This window comes from Acanthochromis polyacanthus, chromosome 22 (genome assembly GCF_021347895.1).
Source record: "Acanthochromis polyacanthus isolate Apoly-LR-REF ecotype Palm Island chromosome 22, KAUST_Apoly_ChrSc, whole genome shotgun sequence".
Classification (NCBI taxonomy): Eukaryota; Metazoa; Chordata; class Actinopteri; family Pomacentridae; genus Acanthochromis; species Acanthochromis polyacanthus.
The window spans coordinates 20,618,386-20,641,509 of NC_067134.1; the positions used below are offsets into that span (position 1 = coordinate 20,618,386).

The following is a 23,124-nucleotide window of genomic DNA, read 5'->3' on the forward strand; positions in this document are numbered from 1 at the left end:
CTTTCTAAAATAAAAAAAAAATTGGCTCATGGATCAGAAGTTTTTCATCCAGTATTGGCCACCGTGTTAAAGTCGAGGATCCATTTCAAACATACTGTCCCGTACGAACCTGACACTTGACCTTAAACCTGTTCAGGTCCGACCCATCATCTCCTCCACGTGAACCAGTCAGATTAACTCCTCCTCTTATCACTAATCTGCAGTTTGTAAACAGCCAGCGCATATCTTTTTTTGCGTGGGTGTGTGTTTCTGGGTAACTGCAGTGTGGGCTTTGTGACCGAGAAAGAGCACATATGACGGATGCGATGCTAAAAAAGCGCTCTCCGTGTGTGCATGTGTTGGTGCGCGGCAGCATCTGTTTTCTTGGATCCCAGTCTGTGTGTTGGGTTTGCCTGTTGGGAGCTCTGGGAGTGTGAGGGCTGCTGCTGGAGCTGCTGGTGGAGTGGGTGTGTGTTCTAATCACACAGTCATCACGTCTTTATGAAGAGCTGCAGCTCCACCGTCATCCTGCTGGTTTAAGGTGCAGCCGCTGCATGTGTTTTATCCCTTCTGCATGTGATGCTCACATTGGGACAGATTTTCAGTTATGATTAAATCAATCTACGGCCATTAAGTTATAAAGTTTAAAACATTTTTTCTCCACAATATTAAAGCAGATAGTCTTGGGTAAAGTTCATTCATTAAAGAACCATTTAACACTTGAGAACGTTGTTTTTTTTTGTTGAAATTGACCTTAAAATCAGGAAATACAACTAAACTTCAAGCAATTTCTGAGTGTTTCTTTGCTCCTGCCTTATTTTTTCTTTGCTCATTTTTATCTATATTTTCATGTGTTTGGCAATTTTGCTTCCATAACATGTCTTCTTTCAAACTAGTGAAAAGAAAGCATCCTAAATACACACGTAGGACATTTGGACATTTATGCTAATTAGTGCATTTTAACCCCTTTGGACCACAAGCAGTTTCTGGTCTTTTTTTCTTTACTGTTTGTTCATTTTTCTCTACAATCTAAAGGCCTGCACCTCAATGAAAACACAACCATGAAGGAGAGAGAACTCAGAAATGACATGACGGTTATAATGACATAAATCATGAAAAAGAAAAAAAAAAAGGATCACTTTTATGGGGATTTTACATGAAATAATACTGTTTAAAAAGCTAAATGTTTGAAAAGTAATAAAACGGTAGTGCAGATGTAACCCTGATGGATGCCAACAAGCAGACAGCTTTTAAAGATCATATTTCCACATGTGATACAGTGATGTTATCCTCTCCACGTACATCCAGAGTGTAGTTTCCAAGTGTGTCCCTGCAGGAGGGTTTATGATCACTCTGTGTATTAAAAGCCTTCGCTGAGGTTATGTGGGCCCTTGGGTGCCTGGTTAAAAAAACACACACACACACACACAACACAGTCCTCCTACACAATTGAGCGTGGAACCATAATTTAGCCCGAGGCTCACCTACCCTCAGCCACCTAATGCATGCTGGGTATTCACATGTGAAGCGCAGGGTAGGAAACGCTACTGCAAGGCTTTTTTTTTTCAGTTTGTGTCCTCAGATGTCACACTGTAGGACACGCAGAGAGGGAAACCGAGCGTGTTGTTTGATGGGAGACGCTAAGAGTAAACACTGCCGCTGCTGCAACTTTGGAATTTGGCCTCTTTGTTTAGCTGTGAACTGTTTTTTCTACTGAGAAAATGTTCTCTCACTCACGATTTTATACCTTCACTGTTGTGCAAAGGATGCATCTGTTACATTTACAAATAATAGAGAACTTTTTTTGTGTTATTGTTGTGCAATATATGTTGATCATGCAATGGAAATAATGTTTCTGTGCAACTAACCTGTATTCTTAATTATATTTTTGGGTTTAGAGGGTTTGTAACAGATCACAAATACACACGTGGACAAAATTGTTGGTACCCCTCAGTTAAAGAAGGAAAAACCCACAATTCTCACTGAAATCACTTGAAACTCACAAAAGTAACAATAAATAAAAATTTATTGAAAATTAAATAATCAAAATCAGCCATCACTTTTGAATTGTTGATTAACATAATTATTTTAAAAAACAAACTAATGAAATAGGGCTGGACAAAAATGATGGTACCCATAACTTAATATTTTGTTGCACAACCTTTTGAGGCAATCACTGCAATTAAACGATTTATGTATTTGTCAATGAGCGTTCTGCAGCTGTCAACAGGTATTTTGGCCCACTGCTCATGAGCAAACAGCTCCAGTTGTCTCAGGTTTGATGGGTGTCTTCTCCAAATGGCATGTTTCAGCTCCTTCCACATATGTTCAATGGGATTCAGATCTGGGCTCATAGAAGGCCACTTTAGAATAGTCCAACGCTTTTCTCTCAGCCATTCTTGGGTGTTTTTGGCTGTGTGTTTTGGATCGTTGTCCTGTTGGAAGACCCATGACCTGCGACTGAGACCAAGCTTTCTGACACTAGGCAGCACATTTCTCTCCAGAATGCCTTGATAGTCTTCAGATTTCATCGTACCTTGCACACTTTCAAGACACCCTGTGCCAGATGCAGCAAAGCAGCCCCAAAACATTACTGAGCCTCCTCCATGTTTCACCGTAGGGACAGTGTTCTTTTCTTTGTATGCTTGGTTTTTGAGTCTATGAACATAGAGTTGATGTGCCTTACCAAAAAGCTCCAGTTTGGTCTCATCTGTCCAAAGGACATTCTCCCAGAAGCTTTGTGGCTTGTCAACATGCATTTTTGCAAATTCCAGTCTGGCTTTTTTATGAGTTTTTTTCAGCAGTGGTGTCCTCCTTGGTCGTCTCCCATGAAGTCCACTTTGGCTCAAACAACGACGAATGGTGCAATCTGACATTGATGTACCTTGGCCTTGGAGTTCACCTTTAATTTCTTTGGAGGTTGCTCTGGGCTCTTTGGATACAAGTCGAACGATCCGTCTCTTCAATTTGTCATCAATTTTCCTCTTGCGGCCACGTCCAGGGAGGTTGGCTACTGTCCCGTGGGTCTTGAACTTCTGAATAATATGAGCCACTGTTGTCACAGGAACTTCAAGCTGTTTAGAGATGGTCTTATAGCCTTTACCTTTAAGATGTTTGTCTATAATTTTTTTTCGGATGTCCTGGGACAATTCTCTCCTTCGCTTTCTGTTGTCCATGTTCAGTGTGGTACACACCTTTTCACCAAACAGCAGGGTGACTACTTGTCTCCCTTTAAATAGGCAGACTGACTGATTATGAGTTTGGAAACACCTGTGATGTCAATTAAATGACACACCTGAGTTAATCATGTCACTCTGGTCAAATAGTTTTCAATCTTTTATAGAGGTACCATCATTTTTGTCCAGGCCTGTTTCATTAGTTTGTTTTTTTAAATAATTATGTTAATCAACAATTCAAAAGTAATGGCTGTTTTTGATTATTTAATTTTCAATAAATTTTTATTTATTGTTACTTTTGTGAGTTTCAAGTGATTTCAGTGAGAATTGTGGGTTTTTCCTTCTTTAACTGAGGGGTACCAACAATTTTGTCCACGTGTGTACATTCCTAATCAGTCAGTCCTGGGCGGGATTTGTCACCACAGTTACCCAGAAATGGAGGAGAAACTTCAAACATGTTGTAAAGTGGTCGTATTTTAACCCAAACCATGATATTTTTTGCAACAACAGTGAAGTAATGTTGGTTCCCAAAGTCAACCGAGCTTCTAATATGTAAACGAAGCAACCAAAATATGATTTTTTTCTAAACTTGTCCACATATTTTTGCTGCCTAAACCTCGCGAAAAGCGACAGAAAACTAAATTCAAGTCCAGTGGCCTTGGTGGTACAAGTCCTGGCTTTTAAGAGGGATTTTATGGCGTTTTAAGAGAGACACGACCTACCTACTTATCAGTACAATCGACTGATTTATTCCACCCTTATCAGACATTAGGGTTTCTATCTAGAATTGGAATTTTCTATGGTTGTTACTTGCTTCGGACGGTAGCCAGCCAAGAAACTAAACAGGAGCGTCTTTCTTTTCTCTTGTTTGCTAATGTGTGTTGATGATTTCGTGTCCGGTGTTTTTGGTTGTTGCTAGGCTAAGAAGTAAACACAAAGTGATCCGGTGCATGAAGCCATTCATCGCTGAACTGTGGGAACATTACCAGAGTCACATGTGTGCTTGGATGCAAGTTTGCGTTGGCGTTTCTTGTTCCATGAACCTCCTGAAAGGTGGTTTTTCAGGTACAGAAAGAGAGTCTTAGCACACCTTGTAGTAAATTTGATACCAAACTCTATTTATGTTACATATTTTGTCAAAATTTTCAGTCCAATGTGGCAAAATTTTGAATTTCCTGCTTTTTTTGGTATGACTTTAACTTACTAATTCAAATAAAAATGTCACATACTGGTAGGATTTAGTTCTGTTCTTACATGCAACACCTTGTGATTTGTTGTTTAAAAAGTGCACTTTTCACCAATAAAACTCCACAAGGCATTTTTGGAAATTAGGTCATACTGAATAACTGCACTGCAAGCGCCGCGCATTGATTGATGCGGACTCGTTGTGAAGGCTACACCTGTCGGCAGGACATGAAAAGCCTTCAAACCGCATCTCGAGTCGTGCTTTGTCATCCGCAACACCCACTTTAACGCACATACAATTTGTTCATTATTCTCCGGGAGACAGAGGATCCAGTCTGTCACTCCATTACCTGTTGTCCTTTAAGAAGCAGAATAATGAAATAATGTGTAATTTTATGCTGTTAATTGCTTCACTGTCACTCATTTTTAAACGCTAAGAGTCTCTCGGACTAAAGGATTCGTGGAAGAGTCAGATGGTGAGCAGCTGGATTTTTTTCTTGCCTGCATGGTGCAAATTTGTCCCCCCACCTCCATTTTTTAATTGTTGGACTGATTCAAAGTTTGCCAGTCGAGTCTTTCACTCTTAACAACCTCGCCGGGTGAAGAAGTCACTTCTTGGGTCTGCGGCGGCTCCTAATCGCTCTGAGTTACCACCGCTTTCGGGGGGATTTACTGTTTTTTTTTTTTTTTTCTGGCCAGGAGCCGCTAAACAGGCTCATAAGCAAAATGAGGAGCAGAAGAAAAAAAAAAGGAAAAAGGCTTGCAAATCTGACTTTCAGGAGTTTGGAAACCGGCCAACTTCATCAGAAATGAACAAAAAAATGATGGAAAAAGACACATTCGGGTGAACCGCGCACATACATAAAAGGCCTGTGTAAATATTGGAAGTATCCCTGAGCCAAATATCCCTCGCAGACACATTTATACATACATGTATAATTGCTACTCCGCTGTTTCTTATCAAGCTCTGTGTTGTTAACGTTGTGGGAGGGGGCTGGCAGCTTTCCTCGCTTTTTCTTCGACTTTGAAACCCCTCCCACCCCATATAACAGCAGTAAAGGCACCCGGATGCTGGTGAAAACCACCAAAAGCAGGAGATGGAGGAACCACAAAAGAGGGCGAAAGTGAAGGCAGGCAATATGTTGAAACAGCGAGGAAGATGGAAAAACGGTGGAGTGAAAGAGGAGGGCTGCGGTGACGGAGGGACGAGGGAGTGTGGCGGCGGACATGTTGGCGGTCACGCTCTGCTGTCACCTTCTTTTTGACCGGAATTCATCCTCCCCTGGCGAGTTTCTCCCATCTGTTCCTCCGCCGAACACAACTCTGCAGCTCCCACTGCTGCACGCCGTCCCGCTGTCGTCCCTCCACACTACTGACAAAACACGCCGAAAAATTCAAAGTGATGTCAGATAGCAGCCGGGAATATTCAGTGCATGTTTGTTTGGTACCTGCAGTCAGTGAGCTGCATAAAATATAATAAAAAAAAAAAAGACTGGATGCCGTCATTCCTGGCTCAGAATGGACCTTTAGTGAGAATAAGCAGTCCCACATGCCGTAAAGGGAATGAATCTTTGACAAAAATCTGTGCATTTTCCTCTTATTTCTGATCAATTGATGAACAGAAATGTCTAATATACTTCAGTAAATGACTCCTCAGTCAACAAAACCTCGCCTTTCTTTGGTTGCTGACCTTAAAGGTCTTTGGAGGCACCACAAATGCCTCTACGTGGAAAAAAAACCAATCATCAATAGCAGAAATATTAACTAGTATGGCACATTCAGACATTCTCTATGGGGGTTGCTGAGGTAGATTCTTGGAAATTTAAAGACAAAGGCAAAGTATGAAGAAACAGTGGAAGACAGTATTTGTTGTAAATTTTGTTAAAAAAAAAACATATTGACCATGATTCAGTGGTAAAAAGCAATTGAAGGGGAAGATATATTTTATATAATTTCTGTATTTTTCCGTGTTTTGAAAGCTTGACAGGCCTCCTGAACTTAGTTATACCTGGTAATGTAGGACTGGACAGGTGGTTGTAGAAAGAGGCTCTGAAAAGCGTCCACTGTGTGCTGTTTTCAGTTTCTCCTTCCTCAACTGCTGAAGTATAGACTCCTTCACAGCAGTCACAGGTGTCTTGGTGGCCTCGCTCACTAATCTCTTTCTTGTAACTCCTTCAGAGGAGTCATCGGTGTCTTGTGGCCTCCCTCACTAGTTTCTTTCTTGCACAGTCACTCAGTCTTTGAGGACGATGTTCCATATGCCTTCAGTTTCCTAATTATAGTTAACCCTTTAAGCTTCAGTCAATTCCAGCCGTTTTCAGTACAAAAATCGCTAATATTCTATTTTTAAATTTAAAAAAATGACGAAAAATACAGGGAATATTGGACGCGTATCGTGAGGTGCATTTCCTTGAAAACGACTGATTCGTGGATTTTATACCGACTTCAGGACATGTTTTGGACAAAATAGTTTACTGGCTTGTGTTGTCTGGATGTAAAAGGTTGGATTATGGCCGTTTTTTGTGGAATCTTTTTTTCTGTGTGTAATAATGAACCCGGAAATGTGAGTCGCGCTGTGTGCGTTGAAGCCGTGTATAGAGAACGGATGGATGAATATTCGTTTTTGTCGGACAAATGTGTTTTTCTCACCCGCTGTGGTAATCACATCTGAAAGTGGTTTATACCGGCGGATTCATGAGAATCTAAGCTTTCCATCAGCGTATAGTGTTTGTATAATCGGGTTTGCAGCCGTCAGACATTCTTGAAATTCCTATGCAAGTTAGTAGGTGTACCGCCGGCGGTACACCTACGACGCACTGAAGCGTAAAGGGTTAACTCGACTCAAAGGGACATTCAGTGACTTGGAAATTTTCCAGTGTCATCACATGACTTGAGTTGCTTGTAGTGATCTTTTACCTTCATGGTGTGGTTACAGCCAGCACTATCGGTTCAAAAATGACTGGACCTTCCAGATACAGGAGTCTTGATACTATGCTGCAAATACTCGCTTATGTTGATTTAGAGTTCATTTAGAATAACAAGGCTAGCATATAGAGTGCATTCTGGCCCAACATGCAGACTTTTTTCTCCTCTTAACCAATCGACTGATTAAAGAGGTACAAAAATGTCTTTGATTTCAGCCCCAGCAAGTATATCTGAACTCGATGATTACAGATGCATTGACATGTTCATGATGCTGGTGCTGCGACTTAGGGATGAGTTTGAATGACTTTTTGTACTGCTGAATACTGAAGTTAATTTTTCGAGCATAAAAATATTGAAATCACAGGAAGACAGCATCCAAACTCTTCTGCTAGCACATATCAGTCACAAGATTAAACATGTAATGTGAGCTTATGAACAAAATTCAAAATAAGTTGCGTTAACTGTGGTTGTTTTTGTGATTCTCCATCCTCTTCTTGAAATACTTTAACAATCTTTACACCAAAGTAGAAGAAATCTCCTTTAATTTTCCTGCTTGAAGGAAGGCGATTGCTTTAAACATCACTGCAGGGACCAAAAAAAAAGTCCTCCTTGTGTTTTTTTTTTTCTATCTGCTAAAGACATCTTACTGAAGGAGCGTCTTTGTATTAACTTTTTAAATTCCAATTACAAAGGAGCTTTAAGATCTCTCAGCGGAGTTTGACTTAGAGTCTGTGTTTGATCTCCGGTTCTCCACAGGGACCTCCTCGTCTTCCTCCTCTCTCCTCTCCTGCCTCTTCACCTTCTCCCTTCTCTTATTATTCCTCTACCGCTCTTTCCCCCTTCTTATTTTTAGGCCTCTTCACCCCCTTTGCTTTCCTTCTCAGCCTCCTATTCCACCGTCACCTCTTCGTACATCTCATTTTCTTTCTGCTACGTCTTTTCTCTCCTCATTTGCCCTCTCTGTTCTTTTTCTGCCTTTGTTCATTTGTTTACCTTCTTTCATCTTTTCTCTTCTTCATATTCTTCTTTTCATTCTCTCGAACCCCATTTTTGTCACTTTCTTTCTCTTCTTGTCTACCTGCCTCTGCATCCTTCATATTCTTTTTCTGTGTGCTTCTTCTCAGCTTTCCCTTTTGTTTTATTCCTGCATCTGTCATTTATATCAGCTACATAGCATTGCCAGTTAAATATCCTGCTAAAACAAGCAAATGTCAGGTTACACAAAGGTTTTAATTGTTGATGGTTAATAACAATATTATAATAAAGTGCATATTGCACACGAAAATTAAATTTAAAATGAAACTATTTAGAAAAGCAATATTGCAAATGATACAGTATTTTTGCTCAGATCTTATAAAACCTGTTTTTTTTAATCTTGCAACTATACATTTAGTTCCTCTAAGTGGTGGAAAAAAGAGTGTACAAGTCTTCTTTTTCACCTGTTCTGCACCTGCAATGCTCTTTTTTGCAGTTTCCCCCTCTCTTCTTTGGTTTTTCTGCCTCCACAGTTCCATCCCCACCTCAGCTGTTCTAGTGGCATTCAGGGACGTGGATGTGTGTTGGCTCAGCAGGCCTCCAGTGGCTGCTTAACTCTCCCTTTGTGGCTGAAATAACAGCCCACGACAGCTTCCACCTTGCTGAAAACCTCTGCTAACAGCGTATGTATGTGTGTGTGTGTGTGTGTGTGTGAGAGAGCAAATCCGAAGCTACCTCGCTACCTTTTCGACTTAATAAAGGAGTGTCTCGGTAACCATTACCCCCACAGCCATGCAGAACAAATTACATTTAATGGGGTTTCTTTGCCCCCACAGTCGTTTTCACCGTTCGCTTCAAAATTTCAATTTAGTGCTTAATGCTAAGGTTTCCTTCAAAGTATTATAGAGCAATATTATACCAATTACGGCGTCTGCGAACATTAAATTAAATGCATTAGCACAATATTGGAGAGAAAGGCAGCCGTTTGAAACAAGTTCTGTTCCAAAGCGATGCGGGCAAATGATCCGGGATATGAAAGCTGCGCAAAGAGGCTTGACATCGAAACGCAATTATGTTTTGTTGTCTTACAGTTTTTATCCTCGCTGAATCATTTGCTTTTTCATATTCCATATGGATCCCGTGAAGCTGACACTGTCTTCATTTAGCATGGTGCAAATTACTAAAAGGCTCAGTGTGTCAGAGTGTGGAGGCTTCGATCAAATCAGCTGAGATTAGAGTTAACAGGGGGGAGGTGAACCTGTACCTGAACCCTCATGTTTCTGTGCTGGAAGGCAGGTTAGGGTACCTTCTTTGTTTTTAAAAGCAGCCATTTTAGTGATGTTATCTGTGTGTTTTTGTGAGATCAAACGCTGGTTGTTTCTTGAAGAGGTTCAGCGATGATGCTCAGGAAAGTAGGAGGAAAAAAGAAAATCATTGTCTTGCTTTATTCTGTGTGTGTGTGTATGTGTATATATATATATATATATATATATATATATATATGTATGTGTGTGTGTGTGTGTGTGTGTGTGTGTGTGTTTTCTGATTTAAAGCATATACCATTTGCATCAGACTGGGGTAGTATCTGTGATATATTTGAGGCCTAAATGTTAGGATTTGAAGTTATCTTGTTTATGTATCCCAGATATCAACCAGTGCATTATTTTCCAGGTCTGATATTGATTATTGGTAATGGAGAATTGCTGATATTGGGAATATATATGCAATAAATATTATATATAAACAGTTTTCTCATAGCAGGGAACCTGTCATTCCTTACTAGGCTTCTTCATTAGCAAGGATAACTAAAACAGAATATGTACAATAGAAATAGTATTGATTATTTTTGAGCGTGACATAATGCTACAATGTTCTCCTGTTTACTCTAAAATTGATCGACTGAGATCAGTAACCGTTTGTCTCCTGCAAATCCGTAGACCGCTATTCTCTGTTTTATCTATTGCCCACTAAGGCTTACATCTTAAAGCATAAATTAATTATTGTTTCCAGACTGTTTTGGGCTAATCTGTTGCAGCCTTTTAGCTTAGCTGCTAGCCATTAGCATAGCTTTACCCACTTAGAAAGCCGCTAATGTCCTGGTTTGTGGAGATGTTTGGGCTTCTTGTGCAATTTTTGCAGGTTACATCTTTGCTAGAGAGACGAGTCTGTCAATTAGAACAGAATTTTAAAGCTAATTGGACATTAGAAGGATATTACAGTACTCCAGATAGCGATAGCCGCTGGCTAAGAGGCAGCAGCCGTAGCCTAGCACTGTCAGCAGAATGAATTCCAGCTGCACCACTTGTTATCAGTAACAGGTGAATTATTGGGGACTTTTTGTCTAACAGGGAAACTATGCATGCTTGTGCGACAATATTATGTTTATTAAGGCTGTCTCTGTGTGCAAACAGTGACTCCCAATGATTGTAATAGCCAATCAGGTCGGACATTAGATCCAAAGTAGCATTTAATTTATTTAGCAATAATTGGTTAATGAAAGTATGGACACTGATAATGTAAAATTGTCAGGTATCTGCCTCAGTTATCAATCAAAACATAGAATTGGATTGCCACACAACTTCACAATTTCACACAGTCAAGACCGTTGGTTTAAAATATGATTTATTTTAGAGGAAAAGCTAATTCCCTGAGTTGAAATTTGCTTGTTCATTGACATAAATCATTAGAAGTTGTAACGCAAAAAGACTGATGCAAACTCTTTCTTTAATACTTTGTATTCAATATTGTTTTTAGCGTGGAGCTTCCAAAGCACTTTACGTTGTGTTTCTCATTCACACACAAACTTTAATGGTGGTGAAGCTGCCGTTCGAGGTCCAAACACCCCAATGAGAGCAACTCAGCCCGATCTGCAAACTGTGGAGGTGTAGCATTTCTATAAGGAGGAAATGATGCTTATATTCTCCCTGTTTGCAGAAGATCAATTGAGTGACGTCTATTGTTGTCATGGATACGTGTCGCTTCATCGCTAAGCAGTTTGGACGTATCGCTGCGTGTGAAAACAGCCCTGCTGTGATCGAATCCCACCTCGACGCCGGGAAACAAAGCCACCGAGGTGAGCTGACCCTTCGACGGGACGAGGATCCTGCAGTTGCAGTGGCGGAGGCAGTTTGTCGGAGGGGGAGGAAGACAAAAAAAACAGATGGCTGGACAGCAACCAAGAGCGGCGTGGTCACGTGACGGGCGGCGTGCCATGGAACTTCCTGCTCGCTCTCCCTTTCTGTCGCAGCAGTTGGTGTCACTACTCGCGCCGTCTGCGTGAATTCGAGGCCCCGGCTGAACAGATTGGCCAGTCGGCGAGGATCATTCGCGGAAAACTCTGCTAATCTCCCACCGGCTGCCTCGACCACGCTCACATACACTGTCTCTCTTTCTTCCTTCCCTCTGTACAGACTTCTCCTCAAAACTGTGTCGAGGGAGGGCAGAGGATTTAGAAAACATGTCATCATGAGCTCCGTTCCAAACCCGGATATCCACCATTCTGAGAAAAAGAGACACCTACTCTTACAAGATAATGCCGTGATGCAGCCCACCATCTTTTACAGGGATATTACACTTCAAAACTCTCCACATGTGATATGTACGTCAGTCCTGACACATGTACATGTTTCTGCGGCATCCGGCGCATGTGTTTTTTTGTTTTATCTGTTAAACAAGTGTCAGAACAGCTTCGAATATTAAATTAGATGGAAAAATATGTCATTTTTTGTGCGCCATTAAGCTCTCCAGCAGAATTAAAACACAAAAACATCAGTAAAGCAAAACCAGAAGAGCTTAGAACACCAGAGAAACAGTAAATTCAGCAGACAATTTTAAATAGACATGCTTCTAAAATGGCAAATAATTTAAATAAGCAGCGGAGGAGAAGAAGTTACAGTCAGATTACTTTCCTTTACTGTACTTTAGCCAATGAATTTTATAACAGCGGTCTCCAAAAGCCTCACAGTCATATAAAAGTTGTCATTTTGCATATTAGCCATCCCATTAAAGCTCTGCAGACTGAATTTCAGTATTTTGTTTGTGCTGCAGAATCTTGTTTTCCAGGAGATACATAACAGAGTCATCGTTTGGATGTTGAAAACTTCAGATTTTAACCTGATATTTGCACTAATTTTCAAGTTAATTTTAAGTGAAATTCAAGAGAAACTGTGCTCTACAAAAAAAAACTCAAAGCTTTCCTTTGTTGAAGGTGTAGTTTTGTCTTATTTGCTTTTCTTTTTACCTCTGGTTTTAATTTCATTGTTGATTTTAATTAATATTGCACTTGTCCTCTGCTTCCTTCTAAATGATTAACATATACTTATTATTATGGCTTTTATTTATATTTGCGCATCAGAGGATGGTAGTATTGAAATAAGGTACAGGCCTCACAACTCTGCTGCTGCATAAATACCACAAGAATCCACTTTAACTTGTAATTCAGGTTATGTTTTCTGGATTTGTACGTCTAGTTTGCTGTCAGACATACGAAGCACTTTAGTATTTAATAACCGGAGTTCAGGTGAGCACTGTGCAGGTGTGTGATGTTTTTTATCAGGTAGTACAAAGACAATCTCTGAGACTGCTCCAGTTAAAATGAAAGAAATGATAGGTGAACAGGTTCAGGAACTGAATTCACTACTAATCTTTGTTGTAGTTAGAGTTGTTGTGATTGTTGGGAAAAGAAACGGCCATAACTTCATTTAGCTCGGATTAAAGACACACAATCAGTTTCCACCATGTCTGTTTTCTGAAACGACACAAAACAAGGATCTCTCTCTGGTTTGTTTTAACTGCTTTTATTCTAGTTTTGTCTCTGAGAAACTTAATTTAACGAGTTAAATGAACTCAGCTGGTCATTTGAAGTTGCAATGAGAGCTCATGTTAGGTCAAAATGAGACATTTTCAAGGTAAATTAACTAGAAATTAGAATAAAAATGTCTTAAAAAATCTAGCAAAGATGAGTTGATTTGACTAAATTCCTTTATATTTTACAGTGTATCAGCGAAGATAAAGAAATGTAAAAAAAATATATTTTTAATTAACTTCAGGTGTTAAACTACCCACAAGAAAGTAAATTCCTAAAATTGCAATCAGCCGCAACAGTGGCACAAAGAGTTATTTGCCGCTACATACCGCTTTTTTTTTTTTGAGGAATTTGTTACAGAAATGTTGCATTGCTGAAAAAAGACACAAACCAAAAACACGATGAAAAAAAAGATATACACTTGTGTTTCCAACATGTAAGTGGTCCGAAATATGTTTTTTAAATGACATTTTAAGTTCTGGTGACTAGAAAATGAGCAAAAATCATGAAAACTTCATCTCCAGCTTCGGCTTTCACTAATATCTGTAACTTCCTAACAAAAGAGGCAAAAGGTGGAACATGCAATAATAATCCTGCTCGATAAGGATCCACTTTACCAAATATCTCCTCAGGGTTTGCTCGCTGTCCATTATATGTGTGCACTGAAAATAAAATCTAGTGTGATGATGGGGAAAGGGTAAAGTGGTGGCAAGAAGGATGCTGAATGGAACTGTAAAGATGCTAACTGGCTAAATGTCAGGGTTTTTCTCCACCTGTCTGTGGCTGAATTCATTAATTCATACACATTGTTTTTTTTCAAATTCTGTCTTTTATTATCCCCTTCTCTCCACAAAATAACTCTTGTTTTCATGTTTCTCTGTTGTTTCCTTCAGCATTCTTCCTGCGTCCAGCCTGCCGGGGGTGTTTCTTTCTCTTTTCTTTTTTCTTTCTTTCTTTTTTTTTTTTTTTTATTTCTGAGAGCCGAGCGGAGCCGAGCATGAAAGTGACTTCCTCGATCGTCTCTGCAGCCCGCGGCGTCTGCTCAATCTCTGCGCTGCCATGATGGACTCGAGGGTCACGACTCGCTTCCTCCTGGAAACTCGCCTTTACTGAGAGGAGTCTTAAGATGGTGAGGAGGCACAGGCGCACAACGCAACAACAAATGCATGGCGTACACACCGAATCAGACCACACGCATGCAAACACATTCACAAATCACCAGCACAAAGCATAGATACGCACTCACTTGCCTTCTACTTTGCTTTCTATATGTAGTATTTTATTTCAACACTTTTCTGTTGCTTTTTTAAACTTGTATTATCTCAACGAGGGATGCACGATGTTTGATTTTTGACGACTACTTTCTACAGATGCAAACTGAATTAACATATTTTTACACCCTACTCCTGTAAAAATGTCCTTCCTTACTTGCTTACACATAAAATATGCCTTTTTTAAACATTTTATGCCACTTTTTTAATCAAAAATGTTCATTTTTGCCTGACAGACTGTAGATTTGCAGTTTAAGCTGATGCTCATATTTCATTTAAACCCTCGGAGGCCGACTTTGCGCCCAAATTCGCATCCCTTCCTCTTGATTTAATTGCTCTTGTAGTGTGTATTGCAGCGATTTGTAGCTTACATCAAATAAAACTGCACTACTTTACCTTTTTAACAATACCAATTGCTTGTCTGTGCATCAAAATACTAACAGAGATTATTTTGAAATGTATTAAAGTTACAACCTGCACACAGCTCTGACTTAAATCATTTAAATTGCAGATATCCCAGTGTCTCGATACGTTATCATATCACAACAAAGAACCAGAGCTTTATAATTGCACTTGTTCCATATCTGTACATACTCCAGTAACGTTATGAAAAAAAACTAATTTCTAAACTAATTTCTTCACCGATTTTTAGCTAAATAACTCCATATCGAAGCAGCAGAAAAAAAAATAAACAGCAGATCTCACCTGTTCGAATGAGTTATTTCTCTTTGCACCAAAGAATAATTAATTTTTTTAAAAACAGCAAAATCCCTGCCTGGTTTCTAACATAGGACTGATGTTACATAACATTTAGTAGGAAAAACACACAGAATATTAGATTTGTTTTCCATTACAGTGATTTTTAAAGTGTGATGAAAACTTGAGTGAATAAAATGACATTTACTTACATTAGGAACTCAGCTACACAGTTTCCCACTATTTTATTTCTAATATTGTCATATGTCAGGTAATTTCTACCGCATAATTATGAAAACATATCTCAACTGTCTGCATTTTAAGGTGAGAAAAATGCAAAAACATCATGGTTTCATAATCAAAAAGGTATTTTTTCCTTCATTTAAATACTAGTAGACAAAATCTGCAAGTTTTATCTTAACAAATGATGGAAGTTTTGAATAGTTTCGACTGTTCTGGAAAAAAAAGACAAAAAACCCCCAAACAAACGAGATACAACTTGTATGAGTAAACCTCGAAATAAACAAGATAAGAGCTTCAGGTAGTAAAAAATACACTTGAAATGCATCATAAGGCCTAACAGTTATGCTAATTTTGGAAAAAGTTTAATTTAAAATCACATGTAAAAGTGGTTGATATATGGGGTGTGTTTTCTCAATTAAACACAGATTAAAATCAGTCAAGGGTGAACATTTTTTCTAACAATTTAACAGATTCCAGCAGTTTGATTTCAAAACAGGAATGAAAGCTTCTCCTGTTCCTCCACACATCTCCTCTTGCCTGCTCTTTATTCAGTTAATCCCAGTTTAGTTGACATTTTATCAAAATCAGATCCCCAGATAATTAAAACAATACAGAACAGTCTGAAAAAGGCCAAAGGTAAAACCCTGTGCGTTTAAGAGAACTAAGAAAAGCACGTTTCTTTAGCTGGTTAACCACAGTCCTAAAACCGTGTGACGCCAACAACTAACGACTCCATAAAGTCAGACGCAAAGTCGCTGCTCTTCTCCGTCTCAAACGGCTTCTCTGCTATATTTTTAATAAGAAGTGCCGTAAAACTCAGCTGCTGTGTGCGCACTTTGACTGTTTACGAGGAGCACACTTTGCTTAAAACGGGCCACTGTGTCAGATTGATGTCATAAATGTGTAACAAAGGGGCCTTGTGCAACGCGACATCTGTATAATCTGTTCAGACACCAACAACAAAGACAATTCCTCCAATCTACAGTGAAAATAAAAAACTCCACCTGAAGTTAGAACAGATTCTGTCCTCAACAAACCTGAATCCATCTCAGTTTATTCTAAATTTGAAACAAAAGTGACTGTTCTTCAAAGTGAAAGTTAGAATCTACAATAAGACATTAGAAATCGTTTCACGTGTTGGTTTTCACAAACATGCTGCTCCCTGGCGAACATCTAAAACGCACTGAAGTCACGTTTCAGACTTTTGGCTCCTGCTCAAAGTCCAAAATCTGGAAAATTACGAGGAACAGGAGCAGGGGTCAGAGCAGCAGAGCTGGTTTTGCACATGCAGATTAATTCATGTCTCTGACCTCTAAAGCAAACAGCAGTCAATATGAAGGAAATCAAAAATCAACTGTGCTTTGAAAGCAGTATTTTATTTGCTCTGCTTATCACAATACCTTTGAAAGAATTTCACTAATATTAACAGAAAAGAGACCAAGCGAGACTCTAAAAGAAGCAGTGGATTCATGTGACTCCATGTTGGTCAAATTTAAAATTCCCTGAATAACTGCAGGGTTCATTGTCTTCCTCTTGTGGAGGAGACTGAAATATGACCTCTTGTCTTGAAAACAAAGAGTTCTAACTTTCTAGGTTGAAGGTATGTGTGTCTAATGTTAAATTTCTAGCTTTAGATTGAAGCTATCAACAACTAGTGTGTTTTTCTTCTGATAGAAGTTTTAGATATTATTATTATTATTTAGATATTATTAACATTATGGTGCTACAGGAAGTACTCTGGGATGCCACGGATATCATGGCAGTCTTGAGTGTCCTATGAATCCTAAAGCTGTGAAAGCCCATACAAATTTGTCACAGTAGAATCATTTTGGTTTGTTTAGAGACTTTTTTAGAGATACGACAGAATCTCCTGGATCAAAAATACACATACAACAACTTAAATTATCACTTCTGCTGACGTACAAAGTTGGGTTAATCAAATTTTCTCAGTGGCATGGCCTTTAACTTTCCACGAGAGACTACAATCGACTACAGCTGGTGACTCCTCTGAGCCAGTTTAAATAGAACCCATTTGATATGCTCATTAGACTCTGCCTCAAGGGAAAGTCTATTGAGCTCAGCACAGATCTAGAGAAGCAAATTATTGACTTGAACAAGTCAGGAAAGTCACTTGGAGCCATTTCAAAGATGCTTCAGATTCCAAAATTCTCTGTACAGATATTTTTTTTCAAAGTAAGTTCATGGTTTAGTTGTTTTACTGCCACAATCAGGAAGAAAACGTAAAATATCCCCTGCTGCTGTGAGACAACTGGTCAGGATGGACAAGGATCAACCAAGAATCAGTAAAAAGCAGATCTGCAATGAATTTGAAGCTTCTGGAACACAGCTGTCAGTGTCCAGAGTGTTTTACATCAGCATGAACTGAGAAGCTCCATGAAGAAGAAAGTTCTTCCTCTAGAAGCACAACCCTAAAGCTCCACTCAAGTTTGCTGCTGATCACATCTGCAAAGCAAAAGGCCTTCTGGAGGAAAGTTATGTGGTCAGATGGAACAAAAACTGAGCAAAAATAAGTTTGGAGGAGAGAAAGTGAGGCCTTTAACCCCAAGAACACCAAACCTATCATCAAGCATAATGGTGGCAGCATTATGCTCTGGTGGACATGGAGCTTTACACAAAGTAAATGGAATAACTAAGAGGAAAGATTACCTCCACATTCTTCAGCCCTGATTATTGGTTCATAACCAGATCTCCTGTAGTCTAAACCCGGTGTTGCTTGTCAATTCTTTTTTATTACACTGGTTGGCTCTGTACGTATTTCAATTTCAGTCGTTGAGTTACCTCATCTTTTCGGGTTTTCCATTAATAGAATCCCATTCATGGTCATTAATAATTGTCGATAATTGTGCATATCGACTAAAATGACACATTTGGCATCATATATCAAAAGATTTTTTTAACGATTTTCTGCTTTTCCCCAGTATTGTATATGAAAACACAACAGATGTTAATGTTATGTCAAAATAAAAGTCACTATTTGATGCAGTAATAATGAACACTGGGAATGGAGGTAGATTGTCCTATATGATTAGAACTCATAGTAGTAGTTGTGCAAAAGTAACAGCCCCAGTTATCAATATTTATGTTTAGCTGTTGGAGGGTTAGCCAAATAAAACTTTTTGTTAGCGATTTTTAAAAAGCCAAATATTGCATGTAGGTAGTAGGACTAGATAATTTAGTAGATTATTTGCTGCATCAACAATAAACACTGATACTAGATGTGGACTGGTCCATATTGGTAGTAACAGTTGGAAAATGCTAACATTCATGCTAACATTTGTCACATTTTCTAAGTTCTTGACAGTGTCACTCATGTATCAGAAACTCTTGACCCCGCCCCCGTGGGTTTAGCTCCTCCAATGGGATTATTCCTGCCGCTGCCCTCGGAACTGCTCTGCCTGCAGAGAAATATGTGTACAAGCGAAACTCCACTGTGCGACAAAGCCACACTGGATTTATTAAAATCCACTCCAAAATGTACTTGTGCTTTATCCGGCAGAAAACCAGAGCTCCGTTTATACCTCTTGGCTCTGGTCGGGAGGCGGCTGAGGAGAGCAGCACCCAGTGTAGTTTAAATGTGTGAAATGTGGCGAGGAGAGGCGGCAGGGACCACCAGGTGCTGCCTCTCCACCTCGAGCCGGCCGAGCGGCGCTTCTCCTCTCCAATAACCCAAAGGGCTGAGATGCCACTCGCAGCAGCCGAGCCAAAAGACATTTCAAGTGTGCACTTCAAAGGGGCCTTGGATTATGTTCACGCACAGTCTATCCTGAGGGGATCCTTTGAAGGGAAACTTACTGCAGAGCCACTGGTGGCCGCTCAGTGTTGGTGTGTGTGCGGTGTGTTTGTTTGTTTGTCTAAACCCATTTTACTCACTGCTCTTGCCACCATGCTGTGGCATTGGGAGGGGTTTCCTCCTGCAAAAGTTTCACTGTAAACAGAATTTAAAGAGTTTGATTTCTGAAAGTACACAATGCACTTTGGGAGTATGAAGCCCGAGTTCCAATTAAACAAGAAGTGCCTGGTTAGTGAAAAAAATCTACATTTTGTCATAAATAACAGTGATTTGTTGCACAAAACACACAGTATACTGTCCATTTAGTTGACATGCATTCACATTAACATGTAAATAAATGAGTATATTTACTAGAATGTTACTGACATTTTGGTGCCTGTATCCCAACATGTTTGCAAAGTCTTGGATCTAAATTACAAATCCTATTTACATCTTTCCAACTATTTCTCCTATAATTATTCTGTTTAAAACATCCGTTTATTTCCAATAATTGTATGCAAACTCTCGCACATTAACCCTCTGAACTTCAAGCATTTTCTGGGTGTTTATCTGCCACTCTTTTCCTCCTGTTGGTTCATTTTTTAGCCGTAATATGAAGTCTTGCACCTCTATAGAAACGGAACAACCATAACTAGACATAGAAAGAACTTCGAAATGTGCTCTGTACAGCATAACATGGTTACAATGCCATAAATCCTCAAAACGGTTTAGTTTTTCATTTTACAAATAGTGAAAAAGCCTGGAATCAACGTCCACATCGTTACCAACGTGGGAAAGAAACATAGCAGCTGTAGATACTCCAGAGGTTTTCCAATTTATATTTTTAAATAATTTTCATACTTGCCTCTGATATGTAGACTATTCAGCTGAACTGCAGCCAGTATAGTTCAGTCAAATACTCTGTTGATAGTCTGCAAAAGTCCCTGATTTTTAGTCACATGATTGTTCTTTGCAGCAAATTCAATAGTGGCTCTGCAATTGCGCCCAAGAGTGCAGAATTTTTAGTTTTTTACAGAATCTGGTTATTGTTAACAGTTTGTTTTTGGTGAATTTAGGAATGAGACCTTTACAATAAGGGGATTTTGATGAGAAAGCACGATTTGAAGCCTAGATTTGGTTGTTTTTCCAAAAGTCACAGAGAAGTAGGTCAAGAAATGTCAGAAAGTGACAAAATCTGACAAAAATATCATGCTTTTAACACACTTCAGAGGGTTAAATGTGGATTGAATTTAAAGTACGGCATGATGGTAGCTCTTAAAAACAATATAACTAATACAATTACTGTAGATCTGAAGCCAGTGGATGCAAAAATTAGAGGCTGTTAATTCATACGGATGGAGTTGCAGTAGAAAAGCATGCAGCACAGTTTTCTTATTATTAGCTTCTGTGGAAATATTTAAAAAATAAGCAATCAGTGAGCTAAAATGTTCAATATGTGTCAATGTTGTAAAGAAATACAATGCATAAATTTAAAAAAATCTATATTTGCAGGCTTTAAAATATTTATTATTCTACCAGCCAGTGACTTAAATCCCTCTAATAATAAATATATTCATCAGAAGTGGTGCAAAAAATAACGCTTAACAGAACCCAAATCCATTTTTGGCAGTGGACAGGAATCCAGTTTGTCGCGTTGGAAGCCAAAGTCCCTCATTTGCAGGTTTGCAGTGACCCACCGTAACATCAACTTCTGAGCGAGTTCAGAATCGCAGCACGTGTCACTGCAGAAATGCAAAGGTGCCTGCTGATTAGCCGCTAACAAATTGCACGCCGTCGAGGGGAGGCGACCAAACATCTGTAGGACACCTGCGCCGGCGGATGCCAGGATATGAAACACCGCTGAAAATAAAAGAGAGCGAAGGCCGGGAAGGGGGGGAGGGCGAAACGAAACAACAGCAACTCCGGCAGGCGATTATCATAATTAAAGCCGCATCAATTAAAGGGGTCAATCACTGCGCGGCTGCCACCTTCCTCTGCAGATGGTGGAATTTGTTTTGGGCTGTCTCCTCCCTCCTGACACAAGCTGCACTTTCACCAACACACGACAAACACACAGATGCAGCGGCACAATTAGCCGATAAATATAGTATTTACACCTTGACAAAGTTCACCACCAAAACAACCAACTTTTGCTCGGTAGTAACACACGTGTGCAGGTTGTACTTGTTTGTCTACCTCATACAACAGCAACAAGACAGGAAAATGTGGAAGCAGTGATGCAAAGCGGGCTAAACTTTTCTAAAAATGAGCTTGATTTCACCCCAGTTGCCACAGTACTATGTTTCCATCCAGGAGTACGACAAATAAACTGCATTTAGTCGGATATGAATATCTGTAGTGAAGCAGGTCGTTTGTTTTTGGTGAAAATTGATCAGTAGAATAAGTCCAGGTTGAATATTCTTCCAGTGAAGATTCATAGATCCATATTTTATTCTTCACATTGTCACTTTAAATATTCAGTAAAGGGCTAGTGTAAGTTTAATGATAGAAGACATGATTTAAGCAGTTTTTTACCAATCTTAGAGGAAAGAAAATGTAATGTTTTACAGTCAAATCAGTAGAAAATATGACTTTTTTTGTTGTAATTGTTGATTCCTGTAGAAGAGCTCATGAGTTGTGAATTACCGCTACAAAAAACAATTATTTCCGTTGTTGATTAAACTGTAGTTTGCTTGTGAAAATGCTGAAAACTGTGGATTAGTTTTCCCCAAAGCCCAAGATTTTGTCCACAATCCACATCTTTTCAGTTTACAGCCATAAAGGTGGAAAGAAACCAGATAATAGTTCAAGCTTATCCTGGTAAAATGTTTCACTTCAGTCAATATTGATAATCAGTGATCATTTTTACTGACGTATTTTCAATATAGACCTTTAGAAAACACATTTCCTTTGGATTTAAGCACCCTACTTTGGCACAAAAACTTTTTTAACTCTGTTTGATCTATGTGAAAGTATCGAAACATTTCCTTTTTCATTGTATCACTGAGACCTGCTTTACAGTCCTTGATCCAGTTTCATGGAACAACAGTCTATTTGCAGCAGTCGTGACCAGATTTAAAATCAGCATCTCCAGCTTCAGGCAGCATCTTACCTTCTCCTGCCCACTTGACTTGAACTGAGAGGTGTTTCCATTTGCAGGAAGAAGCTGTGAGCTCCAGCAGCTGCAGACTGAAGCAGGATTTGCTCTTCGTCCCGGAGGTCCACCTCAGAGCGACGGGGAGCGATTAGCTGCAGCAGCTTGGGCCAAGGTGAGTGCTGCACAGCCGGCATTCTGCATTTTAATGATGCCAGCCCGGTGACAGGAGCTGTGGAAGAGGGAAGGCAGCGACCTGTGCTGATGCATGTCTGTTTAGGATGGTGGAAAACACAAAAAAAAATTAAAGAAAATACTAATCTTGATTGTTAGCAGAAAAATCACCCATCATGAGTACATTATCACAGTTTCTCCAGACCCAGAGTGCTAATTCACTGAATGATTACACCGAATTTCTGTTATAAAACTGAACTGAAATAAAACACGAAGAAGAAAATCTGTAAAAGAAAAAAAGAAAGTTAAAAATCAGCATCAATAAAAATGTTATTTATAATATATTTTAAAATATTTTTATTTATTTATTTAGTCAGTTAAATCCAGTAAAACTTGAATTTTAAAGTCACACAGTAAAAGAAAAAGCTACTATTATTAAAAATACAAATTTCTAATGTGGACATTACATTATTTACAGTTTTGAACAGTTTTTTGTGCAGTTTAAAATAAAATAATACTTTTTTGTATGATTTCACTGGTTACTATCTAATTTAAAAAAGTAGGTAATATTAATTTAAAAATGGTTATATAAGGTAAGGTAAATAAATTATATGTATATATATATATATATATATATATATGTATATATATGTATATATATGTGTATATATATATATATATATATATATATATATATATACAGATTATTTTAATACAGTAAAAAATACAAACACAGTATACTTTCAGATTTCAAAATAATTTTTTTATCTGTTATTTTGTTGAATATTTCCTGTTTTGTTAAGATTACAGAT

The 23,124-nt window shown here is 38.9% G+C and overlaps 1 long non-coding RNA gene across 10 annotated transcripts in view; it reads left to right on the forward strand.

The window, feature by feature from the left end:
• Positions 1–23,124, forward strand: part of LOC110967283 (uncharacterized) — a 340,473-nt gene that overhangs the window by 100,345 nt on the left and 217,004 nt on the right. For all 10 annotated transcript variants that reach the window (XR_007938883.1, XR_007938876.1, XR_007938881.1 and 7 more), the window contains exons 3-4: positions 13,938–14,173; positions 22,204–22,313. This is a non-coding gene — a long non-coding RNA (uncharacterized LOC110967283). The remainder of the gene's footprint in view (positions 1–13,937; positions 14,174–22,203; positions 22,314–23,124) is intronic.